A 16,047-nucleotide genomic window follows, 5' to 3' on the forward strand; every position below is an offset into this window, starting at 1 on the left:
CATCACTGGCAGGGCCAGCATTAATTGCCCATCCCTAATTGCCGTTGAGAAGGCCACCATTTCAGAGGGCAGTTAAGAGTCAACCACATTGCTGTGGGTCTGGAGTCACACATCTGGGTAAGGATATCCTTCCCTAAAGGACATTAGTGTCCTGGCCAATATTTGTCCCTCAATCAACATAACAAAAAAAACAGATTATCCAGTCATTATCACATTGCTGTTTGTGGGAGCTTGCTTGTGTGCACAAAATGGCTGCCGCATTACAACCATGACTACACTCCAAAAGTACTTCATGGGATGTAAAGCGCTTTGAGACGTCCGGTAGTCCAAGTCTTTTTTTTCTTTTCGTGCACCAGATGGGTTCTTACCACAATCCGGTAGTTATATGGTCACCATTACAGATACTAGCTTTTTAATTCCAGATTTATTTAATGGAATTTAAATTCCTCAGCTGTGCCACGGTGGGGATTTGAACTCGTGTTTCTGGATCATTAGTCCAGGCCTCTGGATTACTCCTCCAGTAACATAACCGCTGTGCTAGTGTAAATTGGTGATGGTTTCACCAGCTGCAAAGCGCAGAATTCCAGGCACCAAATCTTTACCCATCCCAAGAGCTGCCATTGGAGGCAACACGGCTCCCTCCATCCCTAGCGACACTCGTCCAGCAGTAACATGACCACGGTGCTCCCGTTCCCCAAGCCAGTGAATATTGGTTGCATGTATGTCCTTCCTTTTTAAATAATGTTCCAACAAAACGCTTGCCTGGTGGAAGAGCAGCACAATCGCCTGCCATGAGCTGTGTGTGGTGGCAGAGACAAGATTGGGCGTCCGGGCCCTCCGCAGCGAGGTGAGTCGCCGGTCTCCATGGCGACGCTCGAGCGGCCGTTTGCGGAAGTGCGTCATGAGGCGGCTGGAAGTTTGAAGGTTGGCGCTGAGCGCGAGCGGCGGCTCGCTGTCCGCCAAAACACCGTCTCCCCTTCTCCTCACCCTCCGCCTTCCCCGTCTCCTCAGCGCTGCCCGCGGCTCGAAGGCGTCCTGACCCGCTTCTAGCTCACCACACCTGACGGCTCGAAGGCGGCCCGTCCGTGACCCACCTCTTGGTCCACTTTGGCCTATTGTCAAGGGGCAGGCAGGGGCGAGGCGAGACGAGACAGTCGCTTCACCAAGCACAGGTCAGTGCCCTGTTCTTATCAGTCACGGCAAGGGTTTTTTCCTTTTGCTGTTGTCCCTCTGATGGTGGATGAGTGGATCATAAACTATCTCCAGCCTAGTGGATCATAAACTATCTCCAGCCTCGTGGATCATAAACTATCTCCAGCCTAGTGGATTTAAACTATCCACTCTAGTAGATCATAAACTATCTCCAGCCTAGTGGATTTAAACTATCTCCAGCCTCGTGGATCATAAACTATCTCCAGCCTAGTGGATTTAAACTATCCACTCTAGTAGATCATAAATTAACAGCCTAGTGAATCATAAACTATCTCCAGCCTAGTGGATTTAAACTATCCACTCTAGTAGATCATAAACTATCTCCAGCCTAGTGGATTTTAACTATCTCCAGCCTAGTGGATTTAAACTATCTCCAGCCTAGTGGATTTTAACTATCCACTCTAGTAGATCATAAATTAACAGCCTAGTGAATCATAAACTATCTCCAGCCTAGTGGATTTAAACAATCCACTCGAGTAGATCATAAATTAACAGTCTCGTGGATCATAACTATCGTTAGTCTAACTACTATTTGTTAGTAACTAGACTGGTCGAGTTGGGGCAACTTGAATGGGGGAATGTTGCAGGCTTGGGAGGTCGAGTGAGGGTAGTGCTGCTGGCTTGAAGTGTCTCTGCCAACTCCACTGAACCCAATCACTAAGGAATTTACAAGAATGATCTTGGTTGATTTTGCTGTGACGTAGACCATTAGGCCTTTTGGCCATGGGCAGCGTGGAGGCCCTGACCTGCGACGGAATATCAGCGGCAGGTCGGGGCCATAAAAGGAACGGCGTGGAGGCGGCCATGGGCAGCGTGGAGGCATACTACTTCAAGGTACAGCGCGAGCTGGTGCAGGAGGGTGACGGCTGTGAAGAGTGGCGTCCTCAAGTTCCAGTTCGGTGATTGGAGCATCGGCAGATACAGCAGGAGCGGTGAGAGACTGTAGAGGGATGTGATGGGGGCCCAGGGGAGGTACGAGTTTGGGGCCAGGGGCCCAGGGGCAGCACAGGCTAGCCCACACTGTGATATGTGTGCGCACTAGGTCAGTGCAGCAGAGCTGGTCTCCAGTCATCTTGGGTAATCCTTGCCACTGGACCAAGACCTAGCTCTGTCAAGCCTGTGTGGTGGCTGGTGTGCAATGGCCACCCCATGTTAAAAAAAATTCACAGAGGCACCTTCCACCCTTCATGATGTGGTTCGGGTCCATTGAAACATCTGTGAACTCGTCCTTTTTTTGACGTGGAAGCAAGTCATCCTCGTTTTGAGGGACCTCCAATGATGATGATGATAGGTGTGGAGCCCTGCACAGGAACAGGAGTAGGCCATGCAGCCCTTCAAGCCTGTACCACCATTCTAATAGATCATGGCTGATCTGTACTTCAGCTCAATTTACTTGCCTTTGCTTTATAATCCTTGATGCCCTTACCTATCAAAAATCTATCGATCTCATTCTTGAAAATGTTAGTTTGTGTCTTGTAGGAATGGTGCGATGGGAGGGAAAGTTGTAGTGTAATTCAACCTGGTAGCAATACGGTGGGGGAGGAATTCCTGGAGTGTATAAGGGATGGTTTTCTAGACCAATATGTTGAGGAACCAACTAGAGAGCTGGCCATCCTAGACTGGGTGTTGTGTAATGAGAGAGGATTGATTTGCAATCTTGTTGTGCGAGGCCTCTTGGAGAAGAGTGACCACAATATGGTAGAATTCTTCATTTAAGATGGAGAGTGGCACAGTTAATTCAGAGACTAGGATCCTGAACTTAAAGAAAGGTAACTTTGATGGTATGAGACGTGAATTGGCTAGGATGGACTGGCGAATGATATTTAAAGGGTTGACGGTGGATAGGCAATGGCAGACATTTAAAGATCAGAGATGTACAATTGTTGAAGTTCATCCATCTCTGGCGTAAAAATAAAATGAGGAATGTCGCTCAACCATGGCTAACAAGGGAAATTAGGGATAGTGTTAAATTCAAGGAAGAGGCATATAAATTGGCCAGAAAAAGCAGCAAACCTGAGGACTGGGAGAAAGTTAGAATTCAGCAGAGGAGGACAAAGGGTTTAATTAGGAGGGGGAAAATAGAGTATGAGAGTAAGCTTACAGGGAACATAAAAACTGACTGCAAAAGCTTCTATAGATATGTGAAGAGAAAAAGATTAGTGAAGACAAATGTAGATCCCTTGCAGTCAGAATCAGGTGAATTTATAATGGGGAACAAAGAAATGACAGACCAATTGAACAAATACTTTGGTTCTGTTGTCACCAAGGAAGACACAAATAACCTTCCGGAAATACTAGGGGACCGAGGGTCGAGCGAGAAGGAGGAACTGAGGGAAATCCTTATTAGTCAGGAAATTGTGTTAGGAAAATTGATGGAATTGAAGGCCGCTAAATCCCCAGGGCCTGATAGTCTGCACCCCAGAGTACTTAAAGAAGTGACGAAATAGTGGATGCATTGGTGGTCATTTTCCAACATTCTCTAGACTCTGGATCAGTTCCTATGGATTGGAGGGTAGCTAATGCAACACCACTTTTTTAAAAAGGAGGAGAGAGAAAACGGAATTATAGACCGGTTAGCCTGACATCGGTAGTGGAGAAAATGTTGGAATCAATTATTAAAGATGTAATAGCAGCACATTTGGAAAACAGTGACAGGATCAGTCCAAGTCAGCATGGATTCATGCTTGACAAATCTTCTAGAATTTTTTGAGGATATAACTAGTAGAGTAGACATGGGAGAATCAGTGGATGTGGTGTATTTGGACTTTCAAAAGGCTTTTGACAAGGCCCCACACAAGAGATTAATGTGCAGAATTAAAGCACATGGTATTGGGGGTAATGTATTGACGTGGATAGAGAACTGGTTGGCAGACAGGAAGCAAAGAGTAGGAATAAACGGATCCTTTTCAGAATGGCAGGCAGTGACTAGTGGGGTACCGCAGGGCTCAGTGCTGGAACCCCAGCTATTTACAATATACATCAATGATTTGGATGAAGGAATTGAGTGTAATATCTCCAAGTTTGCAGATGACACTAAACTGGATGGTGGTGTGAGCTGTGAGGAGGATGCTAAGAGACTTGGACAGGTTAGGTGAGTGGACAAATGCATGGCAGATGCAGTATAATGTGGATAAATGTGAGGTTATCCACTTTGGTGGCAAAAACAGGAAGGCAGAATATTGTCTGAATGGTGACAGATTAGGAAAAGGGGAGATGCAACGAGACCTGATTGTCATGGTACATCAGTCATTGAAAGTTGGCATGTTGGCCTTCATAGTGAGAGGATTTGAGTGTAGGAGCAGGGAGGTCTTACTGCAATTGTACAGGGCGTTGGTGAGGCCACACCTTGAATATTGTGTACAGTTTTGGTCACCTAATCTGACGAAGGACATTCTTGCTATTGAGGGAGTGCAGCGAAGGTTCACCAGACTGATTCCCGGGATGGCAGGACTGACATATGAAGAAAGACTGGATCGACTAGGCTTATATTCATTGGAATTTAGAAGAATGAGAGGGGACCTCATTGAAACATATAAAATTCTTCACTCAGAGAATTGTGAACCTGTGGAATTCTCTACCATAGAAAGTTGTTGAGGCCAGTTCGTTAGATATATTCAAAAGGGAGTTAGATGTGGCCCTTATGGCTAAAGGGATTAAAGGGTATGGAGAGAAAGCATGAATGGAGTACTGAAGTTGCATGATCAGCCATGATCTTATTGAATGGTGGTGCAGGCTCGAAGGGCCGAATGGCCTACTCCTGCATCTATTTTCTATGTTTCTATAATCTTATTGTGAATTTCCTAGTGGTAGATTTAACAGTGGACTTGAACCTGGTTTCTTAATTAGTGAGGGTTAGTGTGAAACATATCCAAATGGGCCAAAAAGTTGTGGGAGAAAGTTTGAGTAGAAAAATTGGCCCAATTAAAGATATTGAGGATGATATTCCGATCTCTGCTATTTTTTTATGATCAAGTTGGTGTGAATACCAAACAATTTTGGAGCACAGCTTCCCCAGGCGAGGAGATCAGTAACTCAAAAGTATGGGAGTTTCTGTGAAGAATGAGCACACACCAAAAATCTGTGATGCCACAATTGTTACAACAGAATGTTGTGCTTACAGCATTGTGTAAAAATCATATTTTTTTCTCAAGAATAGATGAAGTTGTTGAATGTTTGCATGGAATATAAAACTGTCGGTGATTTTTTTTTGTGGTAATTATTGGTAGATTTTATGACTGAGTTTGTGGTGGAAGACAAAGACACTGGCTTTGGTCATAGCATTCAGGAGGAGGAAACAACTGCTGGATATCAGACAACACAGAAACAGAAGTGGTAGAGCTCGGTGTTGTTAGCATACATGTGAAAGCTGACCCCATGATGATATTGCCAAGGGGTCGCATGTAGGTAAGGAAGAGAAATGGGCTAAGCATGGATCTTTGGGGGACTTGAGGTATTGGTGTGAGGGTGGGAAGAGCAGCCCATTGCTGGAGATGCTCTGGCAAAAATCAAATGGGTAAGAACAGGGTGATCGGATTTGTTGTGAAAAGGAGAACAGTACCTGAGGCAAGATAGCATGGGGTTCAGCAAGGGAAGTTGAATGGGGTCAGTTAGCAGTTTACTTGGAATGGAGTCAAGGGAGCATGAGGTGAATCTCTTGAACAAGATGGGAGAGACACCTGAGAGCGATGTGTGTTCAGGACTAGGGTTAGGTGGGAGCCTGGGGGGAGGTTTGGCTTGTTGGGAAAGGGGAAGGATGGTTTCAACCTTCATGACAAAGAAGTCCATGAGCTCCTTGCAGTTGTTGTAGAGGAGGGTGGAGGGGGCGGGGAGACGAGTTTAAGGGCATGGTTAGTAGTGGAGAAAAAAGCCAGGTGTTAACTTGCTCTCTAGAATGATCCTGGAGCAGTGGATGGTTTTGGCAGAGGGGAGTGAGGCCTGATAGGTCGTCTTTGTACACTTAACAGTGTAGACAGTTGCAGATATCCTTTTAATATGTAAATGAGTGGAGTGACTTTACTGAAATAATGAAACTTCGTTAGTAATATGTTTATTCTATGTATTGACTGAAACATTTAATCATGCTTCTTAAAAGTACTTATTTCAGTTCGTCTGTTAGTTGTCCTTGCCCGTTTAATTGCAATGATATTTTACATAAGAACATAAGAAATAGGAGCAGCAGGAAGCCATTTGGCCCCTCGAGCCTGCTCCACCATTTAATAAGATCGTGGCTGATCTGATCTTGGACTCAGCTCACTTCCCTGCCTGCTCCCCATAATCCTTCACTCTTATCGTTCAAAAATCTGTCTATCTCCACCTTAAATATATTAAATTTTGCGGTGCAAATTGCTGGTAATGTTGCAGTGAGGGAGACCAGGCATCTGAGACCCGAGTGCACAGGTCAAGCAACGATGTATCTCCACAACCAATCGGTGTGAAGGATTGTGAAATTAATAGTGCAAGGATTGAGAAGGAAGTGCAAGAGTTGGTGAATTCAATGCTAAATCAGGTACAGAAAGAAATAAAGAGAGGGATAGAAAGATTTAATTAAGAGAGAAAAAAGAAAAGGAAAATCATTACATTTTTAAAATATCCAACAACAATTAAACCCTGGAGGAATGAGACTCGACACTTGTAAAAGTTAATTATTAGTGCCAGAGAGGTTCATTGACAATAATTAACACTTCATCATCATCATCGGCAGTCCCTCGAGATGAAGGAAAACTTGCTTCCACTCTAAAAGTGAGTTCTCGGGTGACTGAACAGTCCAATACGAGAATTACAGTTTCTGTTACAGATGGGATAGACAGTCGTTGAAGGAAAGGGTGAGTGGGGAATCTGGTTTGCCGCACGCGCCTTCTGCTGCCTGCGCTTGTTTACTGCATGCTCTCGTGACGAGACTCGAGGTGCTCAGCGCCCTCCTGGATGCTCTTCCTCCACTTAGGGCGGTCTTTGGCCAGGGATTCCCAGGTGTTGGTGGGGATGTTGCACTTTATCAAGGAGGCTTTGAGGGTGTCATTGAAATGTTTCCTCTGCCCACATGGGGCTCGCTTGCTGTGTAGGAGTTCCGAGTAGAGTGCTTGCTTTGGAAGTCTGTTCGCATGCCCGACGCATATGTGGCCCGCCCAACGGAGCTGGTTGAGTGTGGTCAATGCTTGGGATATTGGCCTGATCGAGAACACTGACGTTGGTGCGCCTGTCTTCCCAGGGGATTTGCAGGATCTTGCGGAGACATTGTTGGTGGTATTTCTCCAGTGATTTGAGGTGTCTACTGTATATGGTCCACGTTTCTGTGCCATACAGGAGGGTGGGGATCACTACAGCCCTGTGGACCATAAGCTTGGTGCCAGATTTGAGGGCCTGATCTTCGAACACTTTCTCCCTCAGGCGGCCTGCGCTGGCGCACTGGAGGCAGTATTGAACCTCGTCGTCGGTGTCTGCCCCTGGTGATAATAGGCTCCCGAGGTATGGAAAGTGGTCCACGTTGTCCAAAGCCATGCCGTGGATCTTGATGACTGGGGGGCAGTGCTGTGTGGTGGGGTCAGGTTGGTGAAGGACCTTTGTCTTACGGATGTTTAGTGTAAGGCCCATGCTTTCGTACGCCTCGGTGAAGATGTTGATGATGGCTTGGAGTTCAGCCTCTGAATATGCGCAGACGCAAGCGTCGTCCGTGTACTGCAGTTCGACGACAGGATGGGACGGTCTTGGATCTGGCCTGGAGTCGACAAAGGTTGAACAGGTTCCCATTAGTTCTATAGTTTAGTTCCACTCCAGCGGGGAGCTTGTTGATTGTGAGGTGGAGCATTGCAGCGAGGAAGATCGAGAAGTAATTAACATCAAATCGCTAAAAGAATCTCTGATAGCTAATCCAGGCTGAATTAACTATGCGCGAACCTTAAATGGCTCCAAGACAGGTTTCTTGTGTTACTTCAGACCAGCTCTAACTTTCTGTGGCAAATTTAGGTCCTATCTACCGTGCAAATACAGCAGCTTCATGCTTTTCAGTGTATTTGAATGGTGAGCCAGAAAGTGAGATGCTGTTTTTGTGAATCGCGCAGCTCTGACAGCAACCGTAGGATTTCTGTGTTTATCAGTGCATCTGCCCTTGCCTTCAGTTGCTGTAAGATTTGCTCACAAATAACGGAGAGTGCTAATAGCCTCACCATTATTTTGACAGCAAATTATGAGCCAAAATGTACAGTGATCCTTAATTGGACCATGTAGTTCACTTGAATACACTGCTTTCTCATGAAGATGAGTGGCAAACTCAACTGTGCAATATAAAGGATGTGCATCGCACAGATCAGCCACTTCCTGATGGAGAGAGGGAATGCTTAATTAAGGAGAAAGTTGACCTGCAGTGTTGTCATGAACCTGTCCACATAGCTCTTGAGTTGACATGGATGTTAGCCAAGGAAATCATCCTCAGCATGTCTGCCTCACAAGACGCGATCTTAGTTTTGCTAGTCTTGTAGTTTAGTTTTTTTCCCCCAACTTCCTCAAATGTCTGCTAGTTTCTTTTCTTCATCTCCTCCCTCCTTCAGAATCCCTTTGAGGAGGTCAGTTGCCTATTGGCTGTTGTGCATTTACAACTATTTGCGGAGGTCAAGCGGACAATATTTCCATTCCATTGGACAGTATATTGCTATGTTAATGCACCAACCTGAGGATAATGACTTTGTTACTTTTCATGTTTTTTTTCATTGTCTAAAGATGTAAAGATTAGAAATTTAAATATCAGCCCCTGGCAATGAGGATGATTTTTGCTTTAATTGTATTTTTGAAGTTACATTACAGATACTTATGTTTACTCGAATCTTCTAGCAACAAGTATCTTGATATTTTTGCCAGCAGTCCTAAACTATCTTATTGTAAATAGCGCACTGTTTTTCTAAGTCAGTTTTTGTACATCAGATTAATCTTTGCATGTCGGCCCTCATTGATCAGCTGGTGAGATGATAGTCAGTAGATGCTATAGTCACCAAACTTTGTTTTCTTTGTATGTGGACAAGAGAGATTGCAGTGCTGGTTTTAAACTCTAACAGCTGTTCCTAGAACATCTGCATGCTGCTGATAATCATGTGATACAGAACAAACATTGTGTTGACAAACCTCCCTGAAAATTGCTCTGCAGAAAAATTGTACTGTCGCTACATTCTATGTTATATTAATCTAGTGGTAAGTCTGTCGGTATTTATCACTAGTTACACATGGTTTTCTAACAATATTAAATGTTTGTTATACCCATTATATAAGCAAAATACATGTACATATCTCACAGGGTATATTTATCCAGTAAGTGGATTTGCAGTAATGCACTCATGACTATGTTGCTTGCTTGTCTATTTGGTTGGTAAATACAGAGTGTTCTGAAAAGTCAGAATTAATCTGTAAAAGAAAAAAAAGAAAGACTTGGATTTATATAGCGCCTTTCACGATCACCAGATGTCTCAAAGCGCTTTACAGCCAATGAAGTACTTTTGGAGTGGAACATTACAAGGACACCCTCAAAGCCTCCCTGATAAAGTGCAACATCCCCACTGACACCTGGGAGTCCCTGGCCAAAGACTGCCCGAAGTTGACGAAGTGCATCCGGGAAGGCGCTGAACACCTCGAGTCTCATTGCCGAGAGCATGCAGAAATCAAGCACAGGCAGTGGAAAGAGCGTGCGGCAAACCATCCATTCCCTCAATGACTATCTCTCACCTGTGACAGGGACTGTGGTTCTCGTATTGGACTGTTCAGCTGTTGTGTATCTGTAAAGCATGCACTCCCATGTTTCGCCACCAGGGAACTCATCCCCTGAAGTCCCAAAGGATACCAGCATCCCTTGGGAGCACTATATAAGCCGGTCCCTAAGGCCTGTTCCTCACTCTGGAGTGTCTTATTAAAGAATGAGGTCACTGTTACTTTAACCTCCCTGTGGGCAGCCTCATCTGTGTTAGGAACACAATAACTGGCGACGAGAATACGAACCCACGCAAAGATGCAGCAAACTGTGGGCATCCTGGAGAAGTTCTCGGAGGGTGAGGACTGGGAAGCCTATGTCGAACGGCTAGACCAGTACTTTGTAGCCAACGAGCTGGACGGAGAACGAAGCACTGCAAAAAGGAGAGCGGTCCTCCTCACAGTCTGCGGGGCACCGACCTACAGCCTCATGAAGAATCTTCTGGCTCCGGTGAAACCCACAGCTAAGTTGTATGAGGAGCTGTGTACACTGGTTTGGGAGCACCTTAAGCTGAGGGAGAGCGTGCTGAGGGAGAGCGTGCTGATGGCGAGGTATCGGTTCTACATGTGCCAGCGATCTGAAGGTCAGGAAGTGGCGAGCTACGTCGCCGAACTAAGGCGACTTGCAGGACAATGTGAGTTTGATGGCTACCTGGAGCAAATGCTCAGAGACTTTTTTGGACTGGGCATTGGCCACGAGACCATCCTACGAAAACTTTTGACTGTAGAGACACCGACCCTCAGTAAGGCCATTGCGACAGCACAGGCGTTTATGTCCACCAGTGATAACACCAAACCAATCTCTCAGCACACAAGTGCTGGCAATGTTCATAAATTAACTGGAACTGTGTTTGCGAACAGAAATGTACAGGGTAGAGCCCACGAGTCTGCAACTGCCAGCAGGCCTCAGGTAACCCAGATGACTGAGTCCCCAACAAAGGATCAATGCAAGGCAATTCACACCTTGTTGGCATTGTGGAGGCTTCCATTCAGCCTATTCATGCCGCTTCAAAGGGTATGTTTGCAAGAGCTGTGGAACAATGGGGCACCTCCAACGCGCTTCCAAACGAGCTGCAAGCTCTGCAAAACCTGCTAACCATCACGTGGCAGAGGAAGATCGGTCTGTGGTGGATCAAAGCAATTTCGAGCCTCCGAGAGGACGCAGATGCTGAAGTACACGGGGTGCACACATTTTTGACGAAATGTCCACCTATAATGCTAAACGTAAAATTGAATGGCTTACCCGTAGCCATGGAACTGGACACTGGCGCTAGCCAATCCATCATGAATAAAATGATGTTTGAGAGACTGTGGTGCAACAAGGCATTCAGACCAGCCCTGAGCCCCATCCACACGAAACTGAGAACGTACACCAAACAGCTTATCACTGTCCTCGGCAGCGCCATGGTCAAGGTCACCTATGAGGGCAAGGTGCACGAACTGCCACTCTGGATTGTCCTGGGCAATGGCCCCACACTGCTTGGAAGGAGCTGGCTGAGCAAAATCCGCTGGAACTGGGATGACATCCGAGCGCTATCACATGTCGATGAGGCCTCAAGTACCCAGGTTCTTAACAAATTTCCTTCCCTTTTTGAGCCAGGCATTGGAAACTTTTCCGGGGCGAAGGTGCAGATCCACTTGGTCCCAGATAGTAAAAGTTTTTACAGATATATAAAACGGAAAAGAGTGACTAAAGTAAATGTTGGTCCCTTTGTTAATTTCTGGATTCTTTTACCTCAATCTGGTTCAGTAAAATTACTGAGTCGAATACCTCTTGTGCTTTGAACAAAGCAGTCTTTATTACCGGCCAGTAAGACCTATCAGACAGAAGATATACTCTCTGGATAGAGCGTACACACTCCCTACGGATAGGTGAAGTTACATCGTAAAGCGTTAACAGTTATACAGTTTTGAAATCAGATAACAAAATATAAATGGATTGACAGTCTAACTCAGTCACTCATTAGTCAATCTATATGAGATGTTCTTCTTGAAAGCTCAAGTATTGCCTCCAAATGTTTCAATCTAATGGTGTGACTATTTACTGAGACCTTGCAATTCTGCAGATGTATTTCATGTTACAATTATATATTATTGGCAGGATTAGTGACTTGAAACCTTGAGACAGACTGTTAGCTATGCTGATGTTGCACTATTTGCAATCTGACATTCTCCCAGCTATTCTTCCATGGCTTATACATTTTCATATATCCCGTTTACTTTACTGTCCTTAATTCCATATATTCCGTTCAGATATCCACACCTTAGAAGATGAGAAGGGGGATTTAATAATCGGAAACGTAGAAATGGCTGAGACCTTAAACAATTATTTTGCTTCGGTCTTCACAGTGAAAGAGACAAAAACCATGCCAAAAATTGCTGGTCACAGGAATGTGGGAAGGGAGGACCTTGAGATAATCACTATCACTAGGGGGGTAGTGCTGGACAGGCTAATGGGACTCAAGGTCGACAAGTCTCCTGGTCCTGATGAAATGCATCCCAGGGTATTAAAAGAGATGGCGGAAGTTATAGCAGATGCATTCGTTATAATCTACCAAAATTCTCTGGACTCTGGGGAGGTACCAGCGGATTGGAAAGCAGCTAATGTAACACCTCTGTTTAAAAAAAAAAAGGGGGCAGACAAAAGGCAGGTAACTATAGGCCGGTTAGTTTAACATCTGTAGTGGGGAAAATGCTTGAAGCGATCATTAAGGAAGAAATAGCGGGACATCTAGATAGGAATAGTGCAATCGAGCAGACGCAGCATGGATTCATGAAGGGGAAATCATGTTTAACTAATTTACTGGAATTCTTTGAGGATATAACGAGCATGGTGGATAGAGGTGTACCGATGGATGTGGTGTATTTATATTTCCAAAAGGCATTCGATAAGGTGCCACACAAAAGGTTACTGCAGAAGATAGAGGTACGCGGAGTCAGAGGAAATGTATTAGCAAGGATAGAGAATTGGCTGGCTAACAGAAAGCAGAGAGTCGGGATAAATGGGTCCTTTTCGGGTTGGAAATTGGTGGTTAGTGGTGTGCCACAGGGATTGGTGCTGGGACCACAACTGTTTACAATATACTTGGATAACCTGGAAGAGGGGACAGAGTGTAGTGTAACAAAATTTGCAGATGACACAAAGATTAGTGGGAAAGCGGGTTGTGTAGAGGACACAGAGGCTGCAAAGAGATTCAAATAGGTTAAGCGAATGGGCTGAGGTTTTGCAGATGGAATACAATGTCGGAAAGTGTGAGGTCATCCACCTTGGGGGGGAAAAAAAACAGTAACAGGGAATATTATTTGAATGGGGAGAAATTACAACATGCTGAGGTGCAGAGGGACCTGGGGATCCTTGTGCATGAAACTCTTTTGAGTTTACCTGCGAAAACATAAAACATTAAACGGTGCCACCCGACCTGGGTGACACTCCAGACATTTACAAGGCCCTTTTTTTTTTTCCCCCCTTTTTTTGTTTTTATCCTTGTGCATGAATCCTAAAAAGTTAGTTTGCAGGTGCAGCAGGTAATCAGGAAGGCGAATGGAATGTTGGCCTTCGTTGCGAGAGGGATGGAGTACAAAAGCAGGAAGGTCCTGCTGCAACTGTACAGGGTATTGGTGAGGCTGCACCTGGAGTACTGCGTGCAGTTTTGGTCACCTTACTTAAGGAAGGATATACTAGCTTTGGAGGGGGTACAGAGACTATTCACTAGGCTGATTCCGGAGATAAGGTGGTTACCTTATGATGATAGATTGAGTAGACTGGGTCTTTACTTGTTGGAGTTCAGAAGGATGAGGGGTGATCTTATAGAAACATTTAAAATCATGAAAGGGATAGAAAAGATAGAGGCAGAGAGATTGTTTCCACTGGTCGGGGAGACTAGAACTAGGGGGCACAGCCTCAAAATACGGGGGAGCCAATTTAAAACCGAGTTGAGAAGGAATTTGTTCTCCCAGAGGGTTGTGAATCTGTGGAATTCTCTGCCCAAGGAAGCAGTTGAGGCTAGCTCATTGAATGTATTCAAGTCACAGATAGATAGATTTTTAACCAATAAGGGAATTAAGGGTTACGGGGAGAGGGCGGGTAAGTGGAGCTAAGTCCATGGCCAGATCAGCCATGATCTTATTGAATGGCGGAGCAGGCTCGAGGGGCTAGATGGCCTACTCCTGTTCCAAATTCTTATGTTCTTTGGGTCGTGCCTCTGAACATTTCACCACAAGGCGCGAGCGGTACCTCACATGATGAGGGAGAGAGTGGAAATCGAGTTGGACAGGCTGCAATGCGGGGGCATCATCTCCCCAGTGTAATTCAGTGAGTGGGCCAGCCCGATTGTTCCAGTACTCAAAAGTGATGGCATGGTCAGGATCTGCGGCGATTATAAAGTAACGATTAATCGTTGCTCGTTACAGGTCCAATACCTACTACCTAAGGCAGACAACCTATTTGCGACGCTGGCAGGAGGCAAGATGTTCATCAAGCTCGACCTGACTTCGGCCTACTTGACGCAGGAGCTGGAGGAGTCTTCGAAGGGCCTCACCTGCATCAACACACACACGGGACTGTTCATCTACAACACAGATGCCCGTTTGCAATTCGGTCAGTTGCAGCGATCTTCCAGAGAAACATGGAGAGCCTACTCAAGTCGGTACCACACACGGTGGTCTTTCAGGATGACATTATTGGTCACGGGTCAGGACAAAGCCGAGCACCTACAAAACCTGGAGGAGGTCCTCCAGCGACTGGATTGCGTAGGGCTGCAGCTGAAGAGGTTGAAATGTGTCTTCATGGCAACAGAAGTGGAGTTTCTGGGGAGAAAGATCGTGGCGGACGGCATTCGGCCCACAGACGCCAAGATCGAGGCTATCAGGAACGTGCCCAGGGCACAGAACGTCATGGAGCTGCAGTCGTTCCTGGGACTCCTCAACTATTTTGGTAACTTCCTACCGGGGTTAAGCACCTTTTTAGAGCCCCTACATGTGTTATTGCACAAAGGTGAGAACTGGGTATGGGGAAAAAAAACAAGTAATTGCTTTTGAGAAAGCCAGAAAAATTTTATGTTCCAACAAGCTGCTTGTATTGTATAACCCGTGTAAAAGACTTGTGCTAGCATGTGACGCGTTGTCATATGGAGTTGGGTGTGTATTACAACAAGCTAACGTTGCGGGGAAGTTGCAACCTGTCGCCTATGCTTCCAGGAGCTTGTCTAAGGCCAAGAGGACCCACAGCATGATTGAGAAAGAAGCATTAGCGTGTGTTTTCGGGGTAAAGAAAATGCATCAGTACCTGTTTGGCCTCAAATTTGAGCTGGAAACCGATCATAGAAACATAGAAACATAGAAAATAGGTGCAGGAGCAGGCCATTCAGCCCTTCTAGCCTGCACCGCCGTTCAATGAGTTCATGGCTGAACATGAAACTTCAGTACCCCCTTCCTGCTTTCACGCCATACCCCTTGATCCCCCGAGTAGTAAGGACTTCATCTAACTCCCTTTTGAATATATTTAGTGAATTGGCCTCAACAACTTTCTGTGGTAGAGAATTCCACAGGTTCACCACTCTCTGGGTGAAGAAGTTTCTCCTCATCTCGGTCCTAAATGGCTTACCCCTTATCCTTAGACTGTGACCCCTGGTTCTGGACTTCCCCAACATTGGGAACATTCTTCCTGCATCCAACCTGTCCAAACCCGTCAGAATTTTAAACGTTTCTATGAGGTCCCCTCTCACTCTTCTGAACTCCAGTGAATACAAGCCCAGTTGATCCAGTCTTTCTTGATGGGTCAGTCCCACCATCCCGGGAATCAGTCTGGTGAATCTTCGCTGTACTCCCTCAATAGCAAGAATGTCCTTCCTCAAGTTAGGAGACCAAAACTGTACACAATACTCCAGGTGTGGCCTCACCAAGGCCCTGTACAACTGTAGCAGCACCTCCCTGCCCCTGTACTCAAATCCCCTCGCTATGAAGGCCAACATGCCATTTGCTTTCTTAACCGCCTGCTGTACCTGCATGCCAACCTTCAATGACTGATGTACCATGACACCCAGCTCTCGTTGCACCTTCCCTTTTCCTAATCTGTCACCATTCAGATAATAGTCTGTCTCTCTGCTTTTATCA

General features: G+C 45.6%; 1 protein-coding gene across 5 annotated transcripts in view; it reads left to right on the plus strand.

Annotated features, from left to right (window-relative positions):
• The first annotated feature begins 917 nt into the window (after positions 1 to 917).
• The window catches only part of cep112 (centrosomal protein 112), a 516,124-nt gene continuing 500,994 nt past the window's right edge, over positions 918 to 16,047 (plus strand). For all 5 annotated transcript variants that reach the window (XM_070857896.1, XM_070857897.1, XM_070857899.1 and 2 more), the window contains exon 1: positions 918 to 1,172. The gene's annotated coding sequence lies outside the window, so the exon portion shown is untranslated. The remainder of the gene's footprint in view (positions 1,173 to 16,047) is intronic.

Source organism: Pristiophorus japonicus, chromosome 16 (assembly GCF_044704955.1).
Source record: "Pristiophorus japonicus isolate sPriJap1 chromosome 16, sPriJap1.hap1, whole genome shotgun sequence".
In the NCBI taxonomy this organism is placed as follows: domain Eukaryota; kingdom Metazoa; phylum Chordata; class Chondrichthyes; family Pristiophoridae; genus Pristiophorus; species Pristiophorus japonicus.